The 17,458-nt window shown below is 31.8% G+C and overlaps 1 protein-coding gene across 1 annotated transcript in view; it reads left to right on the plus strand.

Annotated features, from left to right (window-relative positions):
• The first annotated feature begins 308 nt into the window (after positions 1–308).
• Positions 309–17,458, plus strand: part of LOC127737463 (A disintegrin and metalloproteinase with thrombospondin motifs adt-1-like) — a 94,117-nt gene continuing 76,967 nt past the window's right edge. The window contains exon 1 of the mRNA XM_052248174.1: positions 309–408. The gene's annotated coding sequence lies outside the window, so the exon portion shown is untranslated. The remainder of the gene's footprint in view (positions 409–17,458) is intronic.

Consider the following 17,458-nt stretch of genomic DNA (forward strand, 5'->3'; position numbering starts at 1 on the left):
TAAATTAGCATATTAAACAAAACTGCTTATTAAAAATTAACAGGAAACTATAAGTTGGTAAACTTAAATGTATTCTAATTACGTAAACGTGAAAAAAGTTTTTAAAAAGTATTTTTAAAAGTTTTTTTAAAAAGTTTTTGTATTTTCGATTCTATTTCAGAAAATTGTGTATATTTTACATGCTTTACTTTTTTAGATTACGAACACCCCCACATCTTTTTTTTTTATCTTGTTAATTTTATTTCCAGCTAGACTGATATTAAATACGAGAATTGAAGTTAAACAGTGTATAATTTCACCAAAATGAGTGAGGAAGTTACATTTTATAATACGTGATACATTGTGAACTAAACGTGTGATATTTAATACAAGTGACTGTTTACGTTTTTGTATTCATACTAACGAATGGTAAGTTTATTTGATGGAAATAAGTTATATGTTTATAGCAAATCTTATTTGTTAAATGTGTGCACATGAATAAAGAAAATTATGGGGTTTTCCATATATCGAATTAACATTAACGAGATCTCAACAACCTAAAATCATAAGTATAAATCAAAATGTACCCACATTGTGTTCTTCAATTTATCGAAAATGAGTTGCACTATCATATAAATTAAAAATTTGTATCTTATATAGCTTTAGAAATTGTTAACTTATTATGAAGAAGATGCATAGGGTTATTTCAAAGATAAACTAATACAACATATATAACTTTTTTAAATTCAGTAATCGAGAAGAAAAAAGGGTAAGTTGAGATCTCAAATGACTAGTTTAATAGATAGCAAAATACAATTGTTTTGCTTATATGCGACAATAGTAGCATTTTGAGAGATGTCCCTTGCCTATCAATCTAAAAGAATGCTTCGTCACAGTCTAGTAATAAATAAGTATTAAGTCATACAAAGACCAATTAGGATAAGTCGTACTCTTTATTTTGAATATAAAATAAGGAGTTGTGGTAATTAGACTTGGTACAGGCATTTTCCGAAGAAAATTGTGGGATAAACCTGGTTTTATAGCTAGATTAACCTCCCACTTGTATGACAGTTGTTTATAACTCCGATATATTGACAAATTGGATGAACAACTTAAACAGACATAATAGGTTAATAGATTAATGTGACAACAGGGTCCACATAACGTGGATTAAAGCAATACACAATTCATCGTATGGCCTTAAACAATGAGAAAACCCCTGCGTATAGTCAGCAATAAAAGGCCCCGATGTCACAATATGTGAAACAATACAAACAAAAATCCATCATTCTAATTTATGACAAAACAACAAACGAAAAACAGATACAACAATCAACGACTATCACTGGGTTACAGACTTATTCCTTTTATTCTTCGATTTATTTAAAATGAGTTGCACTGGTATATAGATCAAAAATGTGTATCTTAAATAGAAATACAATTAATTTAAACATGAAATACATTTATTGGTATAAATAAATAGAATGCACGTTAAAGTGCAATACAAATTACAATTTAAATTCTCTTTTAATTCGAGATTTCTTGAAATTTTGCCACGTGATTTTTTTAATAAATATATTAAATATATTGCTGTGAAAATACAATGCAAAATGCTTTATCGTTGTATCACTTCTTAACTCTTGTAGCGTTTCACATCACATCTAAACTCCTTTACTGTCACCTCTGAATATTTGCAGTATGTAGGCACAAAAATTTTGCAATACATCGCCTCTAAATTCAGGTCTTGTAGTGTATCATCACAACACCTCAAAACTCTTTTTTTTTGGTTTACCTCCATACGTTTGTAGTGTCACCTCTAAACTCTAAAGGCATTTCGTGTTGCACGCTTTTTAAAAGTCTTGTTTATGTTGTTGTGGTTACAGTGCTAGTGTTTAATGTTATATGTTTGTATGGTTGTTGTTGAATATACCTCACAACTTATAAAATTTACTTGTACTCTAAACAATATTTTACTTTAATTTGTACTTAATTCCTACACAACTTGGTTAACCTGGTTGAAACCATAGGACAATTTGCCATATTTGAATTTTCATTCGCTGTAAGAATCAATTTCTTTATGAGAAATTCCATGAGAAATAAAAATTAATTGATATTTATTAATTTATCGCCATTTTCCACTCCCAAACCGGACCCCACAACCTTTGTAAATATTCACACTAAAATTCAGTCGTTTTTAAACGATGTCTGTGAAAATCGTAAAAATCATACAAATGTGATATGCATTGATGTTTTTAATTTGTTTTATTGTGCAAAAAAAGAGATTCATTTAAATAATATTATATAATTATAAATAGTAATTATAAATGTGTTAAGAAATTGTTTTCTTTTGAAAATAATGAAGCATGTCCCAAACTGATAACTTTAATTAAATGATATCTAATTTTAATTTGAAATTTTAAGCTTTTACTTTAATATCAGAAGAATTTGATAAAAAAAATGTGTGCAATTATCAATTCAACGATTTACCTTTTTGTTAAAGTACATTTTACTGCGGGAGCCAACAAGTTTACAAATGCAATTGCTCAGTACAAAATGTGTTATTCCCACGAGGGAAAAGAAGGAAAACAAAGCCGTATTTATGTGAAGAATTCAATTCAAAAAGTTCCTCCTCTATTGCTTTATTGCAAAATTCAATTCTTATCAATTTTAATGTACAGTTTTATATCGATATTGTTACATGTATTGTTTTGTCAGAACTAAATCAACTGGAAGTTAAAAGATAAAGAAGTTACGAAAAATTACCAGACCAATGAATAGGCAATTATATTAATTTTGATAATATATCATCCTCATATAATTCTCCTATGTCCCATAACAACTGTGCATGAGACTAGTTTGATACATCCACTGTTTTAAAGATGAACCAATGAATCAATAATTGTGTAAATAATAGATTGTAAAACTAGAAGATAAGCAGTTTTAAAGTACATTATGTTTATGTTTATTATAGCAAACGATAAACATTATAAAATTAAGTGGAATAAAAAAACAAATTGGATTTGCCAAAAATGAAAATTAGATATTTCATTAGTAATAAAACAATCACAATGAACACAGTTGAACATTGACCTTAGGTTTGATAAAACTGGCATATCCCTTTCTTTAGTGTACATTTGTTAATACCTATGTATATATTCTTCGTTTTGCATCCTCGAACTTTGGCTTTTGGCTATCCTGAGGAAATGAACAGCCTGTAACTCAGTGGTTGTACGATGACATATAGTTGTAAACTTCTACGTCATTTGATCTCTGTCTCATTGGCAATCATACCACATCTTTTGTTATGCACAGAATGGTGAATCGAACGTACCTTTGTTTGGCCTCTTTGTAGCACATTGGTGTCCAAAAAAAGTGTAACATGTATGTAGTGTAATATTGGCTTACATCAAGGAGGTCAAAATGCATAAAAAATAATTAAGAATTTTATTTTTACAATATTGATGGAATTATCTTTCTGCCACTGCTACTGTCAGGATTCTATTATCTAATTGGCCTTTACCACTGCTGGGCAATTGCTTTACTTCAATGTCATATATTTATACAACTCATATCGAATTCCTAATCTTCCATATAAATGTATACCACTGTTCCAAGGAATTGCTTATCTTCAATCTTATATATCTATACAACTGCTGAGAAATTGCTTATCTTTCATGTTATTTATCTATACAATTGGTAGGGAATTCCTTATCTTCCATCTAATGTATCTAAACAACTGCTAGGGAATGCCTCATCTTCCATCTTATATATCTAAACAACTGGTAGGGAATTCCTCATCTTCCCTCTCATATATCTATACAACTGCTAGGGAATTCTTCATCTTCCACCTTATATATCTATACAACTGCCTAGGGACTTCCCTATCTTCCATCAACTGGTAGGGAATTCCTTATCTTCTATTTTATATATCTATACACCTGCCTATGGACTTCCGTGTCAGGGAATTCCTTATCTTACATTTTATATATCTATAGCAGTGCTAGGGAATTCCTTCTCTTTTATTTAATATATATATATCACTGCTTAAACAGAGGCAAAAGATACCAAAGTGTAGGGAATTCCTTATCTTCCACCTTGTATATTTATACAATTGCCGAGGGAATTCCTCATCTTCACCTTATATATCTATACAACTAGTAGGGAATTCCTATCTTCCATATTATATGCTATACCACTGCTAGGGAATTTCTCATCTTCTACCTTATATATCTATACAACTGCTTAGGGACTTCCTTGACTACCATAGTATATATCTATACAACGGTTAGGGAATTCCTTATCTTACATCTTATATATCTATAGCAGTGCTAGGGAATTCCTTATTTTTTATTTCATATATATATTTCCCTAAAGAGAGGTAAAATATACCAATGGGACATCCAAACTCGTAAGTCGACAATAAACTGACAATGCCAGGGCAACAAAACGAAAGGGACAACATAGATAACTAAAGACTGAGCAACACGAACCCCATCAAAAACCGAGCGTGATCTCAGGTACTCCGGCAAGGTAAGCAAATCCTGCTCCACATGTGACATCCGTCGTGTTGCTCATGTAAGTACAAACCCGGTGATAAGTCAAATTCGGTAGGTCACATTCGAGAAAAAAGGACGGTATTGTAGTAACGACAATTGGAACATTATATCCGTCGTCATCTGTGAAACAGATATTCCATAACGGTCAACCAACTCGTGATGGCTAAGGAATTCCTTATCTCTTATGTTATATATCTATACTACTTTTAGTGAATTCCTAATCTTTCATTTTATATATCTACACCACTGCTAAGGAATTACTCATCTTCTATCTTAAATATCTACACCCCTGTTAGGGAATTCCTTATATTCTATCTTATATAGATAATGCTAGGGATTTCGTAATGCTCGAAGGAGATATCATTCAATAACTTTAAAAATTGCATGCCTCTCTCTATTTTATTTTCTTTTTTCGTTTTTTAAACTTCATCGTGTTTCAGGGTTAACATTTCATAAACTTATTTACATATTTCCAATATATCATATCTGTCAGTTTGCATAACTTGTTTTCACTTATGAAACATCAGATTTTGTTTTTTAATCTTTTCGACCTACATATCTTAAGATGTCAGTCTATTAGTACTGGATATACATATAATGGTACATACTTTGTAAAGATCACGTAATTAAATCTAATGATATGTCTTTCAAACTTCTGGTGCCCACATTAGCTGTTTGACTTATGTTTCGTATGCATGGTATAGGTGAATAAATACAAATGTTTGAGAACGCAACACGCCAAAGATACAAAACATCTTTTTTATATGTACCTTATTCAATACATAGGTAAACATACTATAAAATCATATAAGAGCTGATTAATTGTCAATGAAATAATGCTTTTGAAAAAATTATTTTTTTTATGTATAAGAGATGTGAAGCAAGAGCCCTTCAGCCACAGACAAATGATCATAAAGATAATTCTCGTAGCAGTTACAATTCATAATAATGGATTTAGTTGGCTGATTTTAAATACTGGTAGTACTTTCTTGACAATCAGTTTTTCGAATAATTTAAAACATAATCAAGTTTATAGTCTACACAGTGAATATTTCGACGCTTTTTAAACATTTGAAAGTTTCAGTTTATACAATGATTTTGAAATAAAAATAAAATGTGTAACATTCGTGCGTCGGAAGCGTTTCCGATTTTACCGTCATCAAGAACCCTATACGACAAAAGAGACATTAATATAATAGCAACTTGAGATTTTAAATACTGGTAGTACTTTCTACATTTTAAAAAAAGATCAACATCCACATCTCCTTTTAATTACGTACCACAATTGTAGTATTGCGTTTGATGTATAGTATATTAATATTCTGGTAGTACGGTTTGTCGACCTCGTAAATTTCTTTTTTTTGTGTAGTTGGATTGTTTTCTCGTTGACGTCTATCCAAATCCTGTTTTCATAACACACTGTAATAATTAAAGTATGTACAATTCGGTGTGAAGAGGTTTTAGATGTGTTGACCTTTTCACTTTGAATAAAAATTAATTTCCTTTCATCCACCTGTTTGACTTCAGATAATGTTATTTATCTTTCTGTACCACCCTAAAATATTCCCTAGAAGTAATATTGGAATATAGAACTATTTAAATATTTTGTTGTTTTTACATTTTTATACGTAAATTGGGTGATATTTAGAAATTATGAAATTTTAAAAGAATTTAGAACTCGTCAAACTCGATCTGAACATTTTCAAAATGATATGTGTAGCATTTAATTTTCCAGAGGAATCAATTGATTCTGATCTATAAATGAATAGATAAGAATTCACGTAAAAAGTGTTGTAATTGTCCATTTTCACTGTGATAGTAGGGTGCCAAGTCAACGAATTTGATCGATTTGGGTTAACGGAATAACACACGGCTGTACTTTTATTATTGGAAAGAGGAGAACAAGTCTTAATGAAATATTGATGTCGTCGTTGTCTACAGTGGTCATGACTTTCTTAAATTTGGGCCAAAGGTCAAAGCTAAAATTTCAAGGAAAACGCATAATAATGTTTAGACATCTGGCCTTCCTTACATATATGGCTTATAGCAAAATCAATTCGAATAATTCAAAGGATTATAGCTATAGTTTCTATATTTAGGACTAATTTGATATTTCTGTTACCAAATATGATTCGAGATTAACATTTGTACTTAAAGGGTGCACTTTTACAGTTTTCTTTCAGCTGTTAAATAACAGTGACCTTTACCTATTAGAATTTCCAAATTCGAAGTTTTTACACAAAATTTGATATAAGTGATCTCTAGAGATGTTTTTTTTTTTTTATATATTAACATTTATAAGTTGCCCTCCCAAAATGTTATTTTTTCCGTCTGTTGATAGAAGGTGTTTGGTAAATATCCAATTTTCTTTTGGTCAGTGTATAAGCACATCAAATTATACTTAGTTCTAAAATTGGTGTAATATTAACGCAGAATGGATTCCATTAGCAGGTCTGAGTATATCTTTGCTTTATGGACATAAGAAATACTGCAAACGGTGAAAAAGGGGGAATGTTGTCTGTCAAAGTTATGAAAACAAAATGACATTTATAAACAGGTTAATAACTACATCTTACACACTTATATAACTTATTGAGCATAAATTGGCCTATAATTGACCTGAAGTTAAAGATCATCTACAAAAAGAGGGTTTTGTACAGCATCGATGTATTTTACAGATACTTGTAAACAACATCAAATCTAAATTAAAATATAAATATAGTTCTCTGATTTCGTTATCCTCATATGAGTCTATTACATATACGAGCACGCCAGTTAATATAGATCAGAATTTTAATCAGATTGAAACAATATATAAAAATACCGAAGTTAGTAGTAGCTTTTACGTTTCATTGTCTACTGTTTAGTTGAAAGCCCCCTTAATTTCAGTTGCTCTTTTTTTAACTCGCATTCGACGCAAGTCGCAGAATGCGAGGCATAGAGAATACAATCTGACGGTGGCGGCGGCAACGGCGTAAACTATTTGTTGCTTTGCATCACGGTGCGGAGCTATTAGTTTCAGTTGATATAAACGCCATCTTGAAATAATTACTGATCACATATAGATTCTGATTGGTTGCTTTATGATGCGGCTGAGATACAGCAACAGCTATTGGCTTAAATGAAATAAAGAATTACAGACTTTTCTCGTCTCAGGATAAAACATCAAATGCCGGAAAATTAACTATGTGTATTTCAGTTCCGATCTACTGTCATTAATTCTTGTTCGTTTTTTATGCATATATTGCACACTGAAATTCGATATTGAAATATCAATAAATAATACGTGTTTATTTGCATTTTTAATCTGCAATATGCACGATTTGTTTTGTTAAACAATGTTCCTATACAATGTTTACAAAAATGCATTATCTGTATTTTATAACTTCTGCCAATCTAGGCACACCTCCAGAGTCGTGTCTATTTATAAATATTTTAATTTTCGACAAGTAAAGTGAACAAAATTTTAAAAGCATGGGTGTTTAACACACACTCTTAAAGTAGAACAACATCATTTTCACTGAAACTAAATAATTATTGCTATTTACAATTATTGATATTGTCTTCATCACTCGAAATCATGTTACTCTTAATCAACATACCTAAACTTTCATATATATCTAAATAGATTATATTCAGAACTAGCAATCAAAATCGCAAGTCAAAGACCAGCTGAAAGAACTAGAAAACCACACTCCACAAAAACACATTGACAACTAAACACTGAACAGCCAGTTTAAAATTTCAGAAAAGTTCATCTTAATATATATACAAAAATTGATATTCCAAGTCTAAGACATCCATTTTGTATCAATCAATATCTAAAAATACCAATACTTAATCAACAACCACATGCACACATATCACTTTAAATTAGAATAGAGCGAAGTAGTTCACAGCTTTTTAGAAAGCTCAAACTTGTATAGCTTTATATTTCAGAGGGTAAAGGCATTGCATGATTGTAATTTGTATATAGATCCATTGTGTTACGAAGTTCCCGTCTGTCATATAATTATTGTCCTTAACCTCATTTTCATGGTTCAGTGACTTCTAAAAAACTGTATTGTTTTTTTCCCCGTCATGTGAATGTCTCACTTATCATGAGTTCTAGGATAACTATATTTCGTTACTAATATATGGTATCCTTGCAAGGTCTACATGCCCGTAAGACATGGTTCACCTGACCTCGACCTCATTTCATGGATCAGTGAACAAGGTTAAGTTTCAGTCGTCAAGTCCGTATCTCTGATACTAAAAAGAAGTGTTCAAATATATTTGGTGTATGGAATGATAGCAGGGTGTACATGTCATTGTGGCAGAGTTCATCTGACCTTACCTCATTAACATGGAACATTGATAATGTTAATTTTATGTAATACTTGTTGTATAATATAAAGATAAGGAGATGTGGTATGATTGCCAATGTTACAACTGTCTATCAAAGTTCAAATGAAGTGGAAGTAAGCAATCATAGGCAACCGTTCGGCCTTTAACAATGAATAAAACCCATACCGTATGGTCGGCTATAAAAGGCCCCGATATGAAAAATATGAAAAAATTCATTTGAGAAAAACTAACGACCTAATTTGTAACAAAACAATTTTCGAAAAACAAATATGACAGACACGAACAAACGACAACCACTCAAATACCGGCTCCTGACCTGGGACAGGCATATAAAGAATGTATAATCCTTTTCTCTAAGACTTTCGACATAATTCAGTCAATTATTAAAACAGGCTGTACATTGTACCTGTAGAATCCTAGTTATTTACAGCAATGATTTTTATGATCATACTTTTCTCAGACTATTGGTGACATCCTTTCATTAGCTTTCAGTAAGGGGACGATCATTTGATTTCAAAGGGGGAAGGCATGGAGAATTTTGAAAATGAATAACTTGGCCTGGTATCAACTTAAATAAATGACTTTGCACAAAACAGGATGAAAATGAATATTCTGCAACACGAAATGCAGGATAGATGAGGATACAAGTGTGTACAAACCCCCCCCCCCCCCCCCCGGTTCCCTTTTCCCCGAACAATAAATGGTCGTACCCTAACGGCGGGTACTATTAAATCGGTACTGTGTGTCTTTTGTCTTCATGTTAGTTGTTTTTGTGCTTCATGCCGATTTAATGAGTCAAGCCATTTCCAACTGTTTTTTGGCAGATTGTTCTAATGTTTTGTTGTTATGCAATTGTCCAGGTAAATGGGGGAGTCGAAGGATCACAACCAAAATTAGGAGCCTGCAATTCAGTGGTTGTCATTGGTCGATGTCTGTTTTTTGTTGTTGTCATAAATGAGACCGTTAAATTTTTCGTTTAGATTGTTTCACAATTTAATTTGTCGGGCCTTTAATAGCTGATTATACAATTTTAAACTACCGATCTATTTTTAATTGTATTATTTTCACAGAAAAAAAACACTTCAATTTGAGACATGGTAGATAGATTGAACATGCATGCATGCTTGGCACATATAGGTCATTGGCTTAAGTGGTTTGCTCGGACAAACCTATTGCCAATTCAGATATGAAATTACTGCAGTTGTGTCTGCTGGTGTATAATTTATAGCACGAACGGTGGTACATTTTTGTTGTCGTTCACCTCGAGGGAGATTTAGGTCGAAAACATCATGTACGACCATAACATACCCTTGATGTGCCATATTCCGGACGTGAAACGAAACCGACCGATTTGAGTCTTTAACTACAATTATATCAAAACAATCGATTTGATAAAAGGTTTAAAGTTTTGCAAAACAGACACAAAACATATTTCTCCGAAGAAAATAATTATCAACAGAGTTAGCTGGCTATTCAAAACAAATAAATCAACCACACAACAAGCAAAATTGAGAAATGAATTAAGTGACCACTGTCCTTGTTAATGACCTAATAGTGTAAGCAACAAAATGATTAATGGCACGAGATATCCGTGTTTAATCAATGCCAAAAAGTTGATTTAATTTGTGTTTTAAATTGCAAATTTCTTCAAAACGACTTTTATTTCACACCTGGAGTTTGCCACACACATGAACTGTGTCTCATTGCTTTAATCAGAGTTAGAAATATCGTAAATGATACACGTAATAATTTTGATTTCAATGAAAATGTGGTAAATTTCGGGTAAAGTTTTAGTCTTACTAAAATAAATACTTCCCGCTTTCGTTTTATGATATATTTAATATAAAAACTATATGATAAGTACTATTTAAACCACCAAAAAAGAGCACAATAATTTTATGTTTCATGTTAAAGATTCCCGGTTCAATACGGTATCTTGGGGGTACCCTGTAAAAACACGAGATTTAGAAAATTGAGACCTCGGGGACTTACGACGACAATCATGATTGTAAAATATAATGAGTTTGCTATAATTTGAAAAAGAAATTAGCCGTGTGTTACTCCGTTAACTTAATCCCGCTAACTAGAGGACTTTGTGGACACTGCATGGGCACCCTACTATAAATAGCGAATTCTCGAAACTTCAAAATTTGGTTTTAAAATGGGATACCATTGCTATGCTAAGCACATTTACATTTTAATGATAAAAACATAACATGGAATCACCGGGTTCGTTTCTGGTCATTATAAACAGGTGGTTTCGATAAAAGCCTCTTCAAGACAATATAAGAATAACGATAACTTCATTCCGGCAGGTCCCTTCAAAATCTAAGTTTGCAATTTGTTTTCACAAATTAAGCAAGATGCTCAATCTTAAGTTTTCTATGTTATGTTTTGTGTACTATTGTTTGTCTGTTTGCCTTTTTTTTTTTAGTTTGAATGTCCCTTTGGTATCTTTCGCCTCCCTTTTAAATGATTAAGAGAGCAAAAAACCCTATCTAATTTTTATATAATTTAAAACGATAGTGTCATATCAATAACATGGCATTCTAAAATGAAATAAACCACCACTTTATGTGTGTACCCATCTCAAGCCGCAAACCTGCATTTCAGTTGTTGTCGTTGATTACTGTCTGGCGATTTGTTTATTTTTTTTTTACATTTTTGTAACAGTCACCACACTGGTACGGAATACACTATATTTTGCAAAATGTTAATCGCAAGACTACAAAGGCTGTGTATCTTCTACGGTGTAAATGTGGTAAACAGTATGTTTGCGAGTCAGAACAGCCATTTCACAAACATATGAACGGCCATCGTAGCGACTATAAATGCAAGCCTCTCAGTCGACATTTGAGATCCCCTGGCCACACTAAGGCAGATCTCAATCGACTGATTACAATCATAGACCACAACACTGCTTGGTCTAGGGAGGATAGACTCACTCGGGAAAGATTTTGGATAAGAAAATTAAAATAAATTGGCACCAAATGGTATCAATGAAAATGTGTAGTTCCAATTCGCGCATTGCTTTTCATTTGGGTTCTATTGCATATTACTACGCAGTCTCTGTTGCTATTTCTTTACCATTAACTCTGAAATTCTAAATTTTAACCAGTTTAAATCGCAGGGTGCTATTCATTTTGGATGTATAAATACGCAGCCATGGTTAAATACTTAACCTTTGTCAAAATTAAATATTTAAAAAATTATCAAACTGCTATTTATTTGGGATGTGTAAATATGCAGTCTCTGTTGTAATTACGTTACCTTCTTCAAATTTGAAATTTGAGTATTATACCAGCTCAAATTGGTCAGTGCTATTCATTGAGAATGTATTTCTGAAATTTTAGAAATGTACCAGTTCATATCGCACATTACTATTTTTGTTAGAAGCATATCTATGAAGTCTCTGTTGTGAATACCTAACCTACGTCATTTTTGAAATTTTAGAATTGTACAAGCGTTGTTCGGTTTTAATTGTATAAATTTAAAGATTGTCATAGTTATATAAGAATAGACTGATATGATTCATTTTACAACATAATCATACTGATGAAGGATATCTGTTTTCCGAATTTAATGTTTCCTTTTTTTAATATTGGTGTTGTTTTGTTCACTTTTAGGCGTTTATATATACACGTCTAAGCATGTAACAACTTTATGACAGACATTCTCCACCGGATAACACGTGAATATACAGGGCTAAAACCATAATATATATATATAATTCGTCTAAAATTTAGCCCAACAATGTTAGATCTTCAAATTTGCGTTGGCAATTTATTGTTCTTTTCTTAACGGGATTCGAACCCTTGCTTCTGTAACATCGTGGTAAAACCGCCTGCACCGTGTCCAGCGCTCTAGACCACTCGACCACCTAGGCTACATAAAAATATACCATTCCTCGTCGGCTTTATGTAGGGTTGTAACACAGTTCATGATGTATAGTGGCAAGTAGATGGTGTACCTTTTAGATCAGCTAGTTTGTCTGTCGTAAAGGATGATAATGTTAATTACCATGCCGCCACATCAAATTTTAATTTTATTATACACGTCTAAACATGTGTCAACTTTATGACAGATATTCTGTGAAATAACTGTGATTTCGTTAATTTCAATTAATTTAATAACAAAACAAGGTCTGTGACCCCCAGTTTTTATATTGAAATTTGAAAGTACAATGATCCAGAAGTCTTCTACAGAAGTTTAAGAAAAATCTATCGTCGAACATTTCAACATCCCAGCTACCTTAACATTATAATTTTAAAAAGCTAGTGGCACATGACTTTAAAATTAAAATAATTGCCCAAAGGTTGGAGACTTATAGAATACAAATAAGACTTACTCACTGCTAAAGTAAGACCATTGATCTACATTTACATCTACGTATACCATTGATCTACATGTACATCTACGTTTTTCATTGATCTACATGTGCATCTACGTTTTCCATTGATCTACATGTACATCTACGTTTACATTTGATCTACATGTACATCTACGTTTACCATTGATCTACATGTACATCTACATTTTAAGTTTACCATTGATCTACATGTTCATCTAAGTTTACCATTGATCTACATGTACATCTACGTTTACCATTGATCTACATGTACATCTACGTTTACCATTGATCTACATGTACATCTACGTTTACCATTGATCTACATGTACATCTAAATTCAGTCAAGAGACGTTGAATTATAAAAATTACCAGGGCCGTCAAGAGACGTTGAATTAAAAAAATTACAAGGGCTAGAATGCAACGTCTAATTCATATTTAATTTCGACCATACTTCATATTAATTGCTGTTTTTTCTTTGATTCCGCTAATAAAGGAAATCAAACAATAAGATTAAAGGTTTCAATTTAATAGATTCGATTTTTGTACAATGCACATTTCTTGTACTCGTTTATTGAAAATTAAAGACAAAGTACGCATATTTTCAAAATTTTAATTAATATTTAAATAAACTAACTTACAAATGTACAAAACCATTTTTTGACACGATATTAACCTTCAAAAAAGATATTGCTGCGTCACAGCAAATAAACAGATATTTATTCAATAAGATATAATCTCAAATAAAAAAATCATTATGACAAACATTGCTTCATTTCACACAATGGTGTAATATTATTTTATTCCATTATGGAAAAATTGCTTTAAAACATTAAAATAAATGGTATACAATTGAATTATCTTATTCTTTTTTTAAATGTAAAGAAAGCGATATTCCTTTCATCAAATTTGAATTCTAATTCTTTTAAATCTAAATAGTTATGGAATGTCCTCTAAAAATCAAGTCACGAACACTTTTTTTATTATACGTGTTTCATTGAATAACCAAAACTACAATGTATATTAAGAATGATATAAACTACTTTCATATTTGTGTAAAATGTGAACAATATGCAATAAAGATACTTGTAATAATATTTTTATACTATAGAAAGTTTGTACAAGTTACAGGTTTGACAATAATTATAAAAAATACAATATTTTTGGACCTCGAAAGGACTTCCAGACTTCAATAGCAACTACTACTAATTCAGAAGTTTATGAGTGCATATATTATTGCGAAATGCGAAGCAGATTCTGATTACCCTTCCGGAGCACATGAGATAACACCCGGTTTTTGGTGGGGTTTCGTGTTGCTCAGTCTTTAGTTTTCTATGTTGGGTTTTGTGGACTGTTGTTTGTCTTTTCGTCGTTTTCCGATTTTTTGCCATGGCATTGTTAGTTTGTTTTCGACTTATTAAATTTGAATATCCCTATGGTATCTTTCGTCTAACTTTTACTTTAACGACATACGTGTTGATAGGCAAATGGGAAAGTAAAATGCACACGAAGATCTGTTTTGGTTCCACCAAATGTTGTGCATGTGACACGTCAGGATATCTGAGGTTGATGTGTTGTTTGTACATCTGTTTTGTTCAACCTTATCAGACAGGATTCTATTTTGTCAAAACTATCTCCCCATTAGAATCATTACGACATCTAATTTTAACAACCGTAAAAATAGAAGCCATTGTAGGGATGACGCGCTGTCTCCAAATTTTCAAACATGTTCAAGATTTTATTAAAAGGTCTAACAGATTTCTAGTACCTTCATAAAATAATATAAAATATTGTTGCCACCGGCACGGATGATCATCACCATCAAACCTAAGTCAACATCACAGAAAATATAATTTGCTTCTTTTTTTTTTCCTCCTTTTCCATTCTTCTTGTTCTTTTTTTCTTTTTATTTATAGTTCGTATATTATTTAATGAATTTGTTAGCTTTACATGCATGCCCATAATGTTATTATTGTATATATACTTGTATTGTAATATGGAGAAGACTTCATAGGTATGATTTACTTGTGTCTCATCCATTTTGCTGATATTTAGCAAATCAAATATGTTTAAACTAAACTAAATTTAGCTCTTGAAACCGATAGTTTTAACCACATAACATTATTACGATCCTTATACGCCAGTTGTATTTTAAAAGACAAATGTATCTTCTAGCTATTAAGCATCATTTAATGTACTTCTATGCATTTAGTCAACTTAAAACCATTTTCTGATCGGTTGTCAGGATGAATTTTCGAAAGTTTAAAAACATTTAAAAAAAATTCTGATTAAATATTTCGTGGAAAGGCAGACTAAAATATCAGAGATTGAAGACTAATTACCCGAGGAAACACATACAAAAATGAAGTTTTTTGAAGTTATAATAAAATTGAGAATGGAAACGGGGAATGTGTCAAAGAGACAACAACCCGACCAAAGAGCAGAAAACAGCCCAAGGCCACAAATGCAATTTTAAGATCTACATGTAAAGTCTGTCGTCAAGTACTTTAAGTAAAAATTGTTATTTAAATACACCAACTCTGTGGTTATGACTCATTACAAATATATTTAATTTTTTAGCACTGTGAATGTTTAAAGTTATTATATCAACCTGTAGTCTACATATATAAAAATAATAGAATATAAAGCGAGACGATATTTATTTTTGCTTTATACGTTTTCAAGAAAAAATAGTCAACTCAAACACGCCTGAACACATAAAGGTGTACTCGACTTTCTCTTTTCGATGAAATTATTGACCATTTTTAGGATTTTTTCCCAAAAAACTGTCGCCGGGGGCAGAGATGCAAGTTGATGCTTTAAAAAGATCCACATGTATTTGCACCTACCACAATTAACTGTATTGTGAAAGTTTGTCTTTAAATTAAGATCTTACAAATATCTCGAATCTCCATACTATATTTTAAATAAAAACACGTATATAAGATGCATAAAATCCTAAATTATGCACCTTTATTAAACCTTTAAAGCTAATAGAAACAGAGGTAAACAATTAAAAAAACCTACTTGGTCTTTTTTAATTTCTCTAATAAAGAGTTCCATTTCTTTTGTTTAATTTCAACTGGGTATCCGCCTGTTATGTTGTTCCTGTGTCGCGTCAGGCTATACGCGGTGGATGTGTTGTTTTTTGTTGTTTGTACATCTGTTTTACTCCACCATATGTTGTGCATTTGCCGTGTCAGGCTATTTGAGGTGGATATGTTGTTCGTTGTTGTTCTTACAACTGTTTTGCTCCACCATATGTTGTGCCTCTGCCCTGTCGGGCTATCTGAAGTGGATGTGTTTTTCGTTGTTGTTTGTACATCTGTTTTGGTCAACCATATGTTGTACCTGTGCCGCGTGAAACTATATGAGGTGGATGTGTTGTTCTCTATTGTTTGTACATCTGTTTTGTACCATCATATGTTGTGACGTGCCGTGTCAGACTATCTGAGGTGAATGTGTTGTTCTTTGTTGATTATACATCTGTTTTGTTCCTTTGTTTCACCATATGTTGTGCTTTTGCCGCTTCAGACTATCTGAGATGGATGTGTTGTTCTCTGTTGTTTGTACATCTGTTTTGCTCCACCATATACTGTGCTTGTGCCGCGTTAGGCTTTTTGAGTTGATGTGTTTTCTCATGGTTTGTTAGTGTTTGATGTGGTCTGTTGAACTGTTCAATAGGCTTGGCATTTTTGGAAAATGACGCAGTCAATTTTCCTATACCGTTCACCAGCTTCCAAGCCGCTTTCCGAACTCTGTTTCGTATTTTACATACTAATGTACTTTACAGAATTTCATTCTTAACCTGTTCATATGTTCATTGTTATTAAATGGTAGTTTGAGCTATCCCTTTGGTTTTTTTTTATATTTATTCAAGCTTTCGCTTTTATGTGCATGTCTTTGCAATCCGTAAAAAATCAGAATATAAATAGATCCGTTTTGTTATGGTTTTGAACTTTTTACATACCAATGATAACCAATCGCTAGACAAAATAGTTCTTGAAAGAATGTCAACCTTTCTTGTCAGCTGAACTTTAAAATCATTAAAAAAATTGTAATCGGAATCATCTTGATATCCATACGAAAGATATTGCTCTTTATTAAGATTTAAGAAGTTTTTAAGAATAAAAAATTAGTAATACGGTTATATCCACGCGGTGCGTATGCATTTTATTTACAAAGTTATAGCTGCAGACATAGATCAAATATCGCAGGGGCCAGTTCA

The sequence above is a fragment of the Mytilus californianus genome, unplaced genomic scaffold, assembly GCF_021869535.1.
Source record: "Mytilus californianus isolate M0D057914Y unplaced genomic scaffold, xbMytCali1.0.p SCAF_4, whole genome shotgun sequence".
Taxonomy (NCBI): Eukaryota; Metazoa; Mollusca; class Bivalvia; order Mytilida; family Mytilidae; genus Mytilus; species Mytilus californianus.